Source organism: Macrobrachium rosenbergii, chromosome 2 (assembly GCF_040412425.1).
Source record: "Macrobrachium rosenbergii isolate ZJJX-2024 chromosome 2, ASM4041242v1, whole genome shotgun sequence".
NCBI classification, from domain to species: Eukaryota; Metazoa; Arthropoda; class Malacostraca; order Decapoda; family Palaemonidae; genus Macrobrachium; species Macrobrachium rosenbergii.
In genome coordinates this window covers 29,483,348-29,491,702 of record NC_089742.1, presented here as the reverse complement: position 1 = coordinate 29,491,702, position 8,355 = coordinate 29,483,348, and positions in this window count along the sequence as shown.

Sequence of the window (8,355 nt, the reverse complement as noted above, 5' to 3'; positions counted from 1 at the left end):
AGTTTTGTCATTGTCGCTTCATCTGTACAATCAAGGCCACCGGAAACAGGTCTGTCTTTCGGTGGCCTCCAGTATGCTCATGATCCATAATACTGGGAGACATTATACTGAGTGGTAACCTGGCATAAATCGTTACCAGACGCGATTATGACTAACCAACCCTAAATAAAAGAGTAACTACTGAGGCTAGAGGGCTGCAATTTGGTGTTTGATGACTGGAGAGTGGATGAACGACATACCAATTTGCAGCCATCTAGCCTCAGGGGTTTTAAAGATCTGACGGCGGACAGAAAAAAAAAGTGTGGACAGGAAAAAAAAATGCAGAAGGGCAGATAAAGCCGGCACAACAGTTTTCTTTTACAGAAAACTAAAAAGCCAGACGGTATTATGGTTAAATTAAATCTCATATGTTGTACGTTACGTCGGCTCTAAGCAAGAAGAATGACGTCAACAAATTTATAATCACATTCGATACCACTGACGCGTAATCTCATTAGCGCTTCACTGGTCCGCGTTCTTTATTTAGCGTGTCAGTCAGAGCGAGATCTAATTCAAACGACTGAATATTGTAAATTTCGGAAAAGAAAAAGATTCCTTCTCATATAACATCGATGGCGGGCGGTCGTCGGCTTTAGAAATCATTCTGTGCATTTTTTTAAATCGATAGTGACAAGATTTTTTAAAAATATATGTGTGGCGCTCAGTTTATGTAATTTGTTGTGAATTAGTGTTTATATATATATATAAATATTTGTTTAATAGTTATATAATATGTATTTATATATACATATATACTTTATATATGTGTGTATATATATATATATGTTATATGTATGACTGTGAAATATTTTCTGTTGAAACAGAATTCCACCTGAGGAGAGAGATCGTTTGGTCTCTGAAATATGGCTTTATTTTCCACATTTTGGCGTTTTTATTTGGGCTCCTATATATGTTTGATGTTATATGTACATATATTATATATATACTATATATGTACATATATATATATATATATATATATATATATATATATATATATATATATATATATATATATATATATATATATATATATCTTTAATTTTAATTCTCTATACCTTCATAACAGACTACACCTGAAGGTTACTATATTAAACAAGTGCATCCGCCGTGCAATGATAGACACACTTATACAGTAATACATAATTCTCTCTGAATGTTACCTGTTTCCAGTGTAAAGCGAATTTCGATATTAAGTGCATTTGCATCTCAAAATATTTTGAAAGAAAAGTAGCGTGTATGTGTGTGTATATTATATGTTTATATATATATATATATATATATTATATATATATATATATATATATATATATATATAATATATATATATATATATATATATATATATATATATATATATATAAATTATATACATAAAGTGACAGACACGGGAAGGGAGATATCTTTCATCACCAAGCCATGCGCGTAATTTCTCCATTTATATGCTGACCTGCTTTCAATTTATTTGAATAATTACTTTGCCAAATGCACGTCTATTACCGAGTTAATAGGCAGGTGGGTGGAAGTTTGCACAGTAAAAAAGACCACCCACCGTTTAAACGTCTAGACGTATTGTGGAAAAGGAAGATGAATTTCAGTACGTTGATGATGAATGCAGGAGCTGGGGAGTTTTTCTTGATGCAAAGGGATCGTATTTACAAGGAGGAACAAAGGTTTCAGTGCAGAATCGGAGGAATTTAAATGGGCGCCTTCTTGCTTTGCTTAATGTTTTTAGATGTAATTGGTTGGACTTTGGGGATGGATGCTGAAAGATAAGCTGTTGAGAACTGTGAGGTTGATACAATGAATATAATCTTTATTGTGTATATATATATATATATATATATATATATATATATATATATATATATATATGTGTATATATATATATATATAATATATATATATATATATATATATATATATATATATATATATATATGCAATATATATATATATATATATATATATATATATATATATATATATATATATATATATATATATATATATATATATATATATACATTTTCGATAGTATATGTTGGCTTTGCAGTTATTATGTTTTGTTTTTACTTCAGCAAAGTCAAAGTCTGTGTTTTCTGTTAATACTACAGCAGAATTAAGAAAAATCTAAATGTTCTAGTATTCAAGTTTTTGGTTTTAATTTTGTTTTTTCACGAACCAAACCTAGAAAAGCTGATTGTTTGGACTCTTCATATCCAAATTAACGAAAGAACAAAAATTTCTCTGATTATTCGGATGAAAGCAGAATCTTCCCCATTCTACCCCTTGTTTAGAGTTAAGCAAAGGAATCTGGTTGTTTCCCTTTTGTAGAGTTAGGAAAATTTTATTTTTTGTTTTTAGTTTTCTGTGAAAGAAAACTGTTTAGATGGCTATATGTCTGTTCGTCCGCATTTTATTCTGTCCGCACTTTTTCTGTCCGCACTTTTTTCTGTCAGCACTTTATTCTGTCTGCACTTTTTTTGTCCGCACTTTATTCTGTCTGCACTTTTTTCTGTCCTCTCTTTTTTTGTCCGCCCTCAGATCTTAACAACCACTGAGGCTAGAGGGCTGCAACTTGGTATGTTGATCATCCACCCTCCAATCATCAAACATTCCAAATTGCAGCCCTCTAGCCTCAGTAGTTTTAATTTCATGTAAGGTTAAAGTTAGCCATAGTCGTGCGTCTGGCAACGATATAGGCACTTTTTTCTGTCCGCACTTTCCCTGTCCACCCTCAGATCTTAAAAACTACTGAGGCTAGAGGGCTGCAAATTGGTGTGTTGATCATCCACCCCCCAATGATCAAACACCAAATTGCAGCCCTCTAGCCTTTACAGTGTTTATTTTATTTAAGGTTAAATTTAGCCATAATCGTCCTTCTGGCAACGATGTAGGTCAGGTCACCACCGGGCAGTGGTTAAAGTTTCATGGGCCGCGCCTCATACAGCAGTGTACCGAGACCACCGAAAGGTAGATCTGTTTTCGGTGGCCTTGATTATACGGTGTAGCGACTGTACAGAAAACTCGATTGCGCCGAAGTTTCTTCGGTGCATTTTTCACTTGTTTCATTTGTTTTCGTTTGACGGTCGAAACCCAAACCAAACTCTTTTGTCCTTGTCAATCCTCCGAAATCGAATAATTTATTCTTTTCCCCTAAAAAGGGGAGACTTGAGATGTTTCTTTCAGGCCAAAAGAGGTGGGGGAAGAGGATAATTGTTATTCTTTTCCTTACCAGCTGGAGTGACGATCGTCTTTCATCCTTTTCCTATGTAAAGTATGAAGCATTTCCTTTGATGTTTTCAAGCCCTCGTCCTGTTTTCCAAGAGGCCAAAGGTTTGTTTTTATCTGTTTCGCACTTCGAACGGAGCCTTCAAAAAAGGGTCTTTTTCTTTTAGCTTTTAGTTTTCGGTGAAAGAAAACTATTGTGCCGGCTTTGTCTGTCCGTCCGCACTTTATTCTGTCCGCACTTCTTTCTGTCCGCACTTTTTCTGTCCGGAAGAAGATCTTAAAAACTACTGAGGCTAGAGGGCTGCAAATTGGTATGTTGACCATCCACCCTCAATCATCAAACTACACAAAATTGCGGCCCTCTGCGCTCGCTAGTAATTTTTATTTAAGGTTAAAGTTAGCCATATTCGTGCTTCTGGCAACCTATATAGGATGAGGCTACCACCGAGACGTGGTTAAAGTTTCATGGGCCGCGGCTCATACAGTATTCTACCGAGACCACCGAGAGATAGGTCTAATTTCGATGGCCTTGATTACATGCTGTAGCAGCTGTACAGAATACTCGGTTGCGCCGAAGAAACTTTGGCGCATTTTTTACTTGTTTCCGTTCAAAACGGATGGCTTCAAAGAGTGCCGACCCTCAGGTTTGCAACAAGTCTTTTGGGATGAAGCTGCTACCCCCCATGCCCTCTACCCCTCTGGCTAAGGCCCATAACGATCGACTACCTAATAAAAAACGCCTATTTTCCCCCGCATGGGATTGATCACGAGATTCCTGCTAGTGCGTTGGGGCCGGTAATCAATTGATGTCTGAGTTCGTCGGTCGTTGTGTGAATTCGTTAACGTTTGGAGATTCTCTCTCTCTCTCTCTCTCTCTCTCTCTCTCTCTCTCTCTCTCTCTCTCTCTCTCTCTCTCATGTCTCTGTCTCCCATTCATTAGTCCTTTCCTTACCATTACAATCCTCAATTTTTTATAATCCCCCCCCTCCCTCTATTCTTGAGTTTTGTCTCTTGCTATATAATATATTCTTGAATTTTGCTACTGCTGTCTAATATATTCTTGAATGTTGTCAGTTGCTATCTAATATATTCTCGAATTTTGCCATTGCTATCTACTATATTCTCGAATTTTTGCCACTTGCTATCTAATATATTCTTGAATTTTGCTACTGCTGTCTAATATATTCTTGAATGTTGTCAGTTGCTATCTAATATATTCTCGAATTTTGCCATTGCTATCTACTATATTCTCGAATTTTGCCACTTGCTATCTAATATATTCTTGAATTTTGCTACTGCTGTCTAATATATTCTTGAATGTTGTCAGTTGCTATCTAATATATTCTTGAATTTTGCCATTGCTATCTAATATATTCGTGAATGTTGTCACTTGCTATCTAATATATTCTCGAATTTTGCCATTGCTATCTAATATATTCTTGAATGTTGTCACATGCTATCTAACATATTCTCGAATTTTGCCATTGCTATCTAATATATTCTTGAATGTTGTCACTTGCTTTCTAACATATTCTCGAATTTTGCCATTGCTATCTAATATATTCGTGAATGCTGTCACTTGCTATCTAACATATTCTTGAATTTTGCCATTGCTATCTAATATATTCGTGAATGTTGTCACTTGGAATCTAACATATTCTCGATTTTTGCCATTGCTATCTAATATATTCTTGAATGTTGTCACTTGCTATCTAACATATTCTCGAATTTTGCCGTTGCTATCTAATATATTCTTGAATGTTGTCACTTGCTATCTAACATATTCTTGAATTTTGCCATTGCTATCTAATATATTCGTGAATGTTGTCACTTGCTATCTAACATATTCTCGAATTTTGCCATTGCTATCTAATATATTCTTGAATGTTGTCACTTCCTTTCTAACATATTCTCGAATTTTGCCATTGCTATCTAATATATTCGTGAATGTTGTCACTTGCTATCTAATATATTCTTGAATTTTGCCAGTGCTATCTAATATATTCTTGAATGTTGTCACTTGCTATCTAATATATTCTCGAATTTTGCCAGTGCTATCTAATATATTCTTGAATGTTGTCACTTGCTATCTAATATATTCTCGAATTTTGCCGTTGCTATCTAATATATTCGTGAATGTTGTCACTTGCTGTCTAATATATTCTTGAATTTTGCCAGTGCTGTCTAATCTATTCTTGAATGTTGTCATTTGCTATCTAACATATTCTCGAATTTTGCCAGTGCTATCTAATATATTCGTGAATGTTGTCACTTGCTATCTAACATATTCTCTAATTTTGCCAGTGCTGTCTAATCTATTCTTGAATGTTGTCACTTGCTTTCTAACATATTCTCGAATTTTGCCAATGCTATCTAATATATTCGTGAATGTTGTCATTTGCTATCTAACATATTCTCGAATTTTGTCACTCGCCACCCATAAGATGCTCCCCCAAAACATTCTTCAAACCTCTCCTTTCCCCGATGACTGGGACCTCCCTCCTCCAGTTACGCCACAGCGTCGTCTCCTCCTTCTGCGGGAAGATTAGATCCACGTCAAATCTCGCCTAAGAACCTGCGGATGACATCTCTCTATTTTCCATTACCTAGCGCGCGCTATATTTAGCGAGGACTGAGGCGCTTTCCGCCGACAGCGACCGAGAGAAGAAGACGGCCTTCGTGGGAGTGCTGGCTGCTTGTCCCCTCCAGCCTGACACTTAATCAGTTTCTGGCAGATCATATTTTTTCAATAGACGAGGTAGTCTCCCAGGGAGATGGTCCCCTGGGAAAGTAAATGGATAGTTGCCTACTTTTATTTCTGTGCGAGTTGGTGGTGGCGTTGTCTTCGTGCTACCTACTCACTTTATAAATTAAATCATCATGTGGTAACGTAAGATACAGAGTACTGAAATCATAATAAGTTACCATCGAATTGAAACGGCCCTCAGGATTAATGCTACTCGATCTCCTCTTACTCTATTTCCCATTACCTTCCGTTACTTCTTTCTAATGAAGACCATATTCTTTGGGAGCTTGAATTTCAAGTCAGAGGACCCTTTGAGGTTGTTCCGTATGTACAGGGGTTCATGTTCTGAATAATAATAATAATATAATAATAATAATAATATTCTGGTCAGTCACATTTCTTTCTCATCCACAACACTTGTGATAAGTAGTTCTTTGTTTATTTCTCAATGGATTGGTTTCGGATATTTTCTAGAGCAAAGCTATTCAGTAAAATAGTAAATTCATAAAATGCTGACAGGATAAGGAACAGCTGAATTCCTCTCTCCCCCCCTCCCATGTTTCTGTACCTATAAACTTACTTCTATTAAAAGATATACAAAGCCACAAACAAATAAACAAGTAAACAGGATAATATCCACAAAGGAAAACAGCTGCAAACAAATAAACATGATCGCTCTTCCTGATGTGAGCAGCCTCAGACGAGTAAACAATAACTTATAGGAATAGGAGGAATAACAGTTAAGTCCACATGATCATTGACAAATAGGAACCAAAACAGGTACACACGATCACTCACAAATACAAGCACCCACAATCAAATACACATAACCTCTCGCAAATAGGAACACTTACAAACAAATACACATAACCTCTCGCAAATAGGAACAGCTACAAAAAATACACATAACCTCTCGCAAATAGGAACACCTACAAACAAATACACATAGCCACTCGCAAATAGGAACACTTACAAACAAATACACATAGCCCCTCGCAAATAGGAACGCCCACAAACAAATACACATAGCCCTCGCAAATAGGAACACCCACAAACAAATACACATAGCCCCTCGCAAATAAGAACGCCCACAAACAAATACTCGTAGCCCCTCGCAAATAGGAACACCCACAAACAAATACACATAGCCCCTCGCAAATAGGAACACCCACAAACAAATACACACAGCCCCTCATAAAATAGGAACACACAAACAAATACATAGCCCCTCATAAATGGGAACACCACAAACAAATACACATAACCTCTCGCAAATAAGAACGCCCACAAACAAATACACATAGCCCCTCGCAAATAAGAACACCCACAAGCAAATACACCTACCTCGCAGTATACGAACACCATAAACAAATACACTTAACATCTCGCGCTCGCAAATACAAACACCCACAAACAAATACACTTAACATCTCGCAAATACAAGCACCCACAAACAAATACACTTAACCCCTCGCAAATAGGAACACCGGCAAACAAATGCACATAACCCCGCGCACATACAAACCCACAAACAAATACATTTAACATCGCGCAAATACGAATACCCACAAACAAATACACTTAACCCCTCGCAAATACGAACACCCGCAAACAAATACACTTAACCCCTCGCAAATACGAACACTCACAAACAAATACACTTAACCCCTCGCAAATGCGAACACCCACAAACAAATACACTTAACCCTTCACAAATACAGACACCCACAAACAAATATAACCCCTCCATAAAATGCAGACTCACAAACAAATACGCTTAACCCTTCACAAATGCGAACACCCTAGACAAACAAATACACTGTAACCCCTCTAAATGCAGACTCACCAAACAAATACACTTAACCCTTCACAAATACGAACACCCACAAACAAATACACTTAACCCCTCGCAAATACGAACTCACAAACAAATACACTTAACCCTTCACAAATACGAACACCCACAAACAAATACACTTAACCCCTCGCAAATACGAACTCACAAACAAATACACTTAACCCTTCACAAATACGAACACCCACAAACAAATACACTTAACCCCTCGCAAATGCGACCACCCACAAACAAGCAAAAGAGATGGCACAGAAATGCGAACAAACCACAAACAATACGAGGTATTGTTCAATAATGTCACGCTGTTATGAGTCAGATGGATTACTCGGGGAGGTGTGAAATAATATGTCGACAGTCGCTGCGTCTTTCCCTTAAAAAGGACTTGTGATGCCAAACAGAGTTGTATGAGCATAATCCCACAAAAGCGAAAGACGAGAATAAGTCACCGGGGATTATTGCAATTGAAGTTGAGTACTGTAGT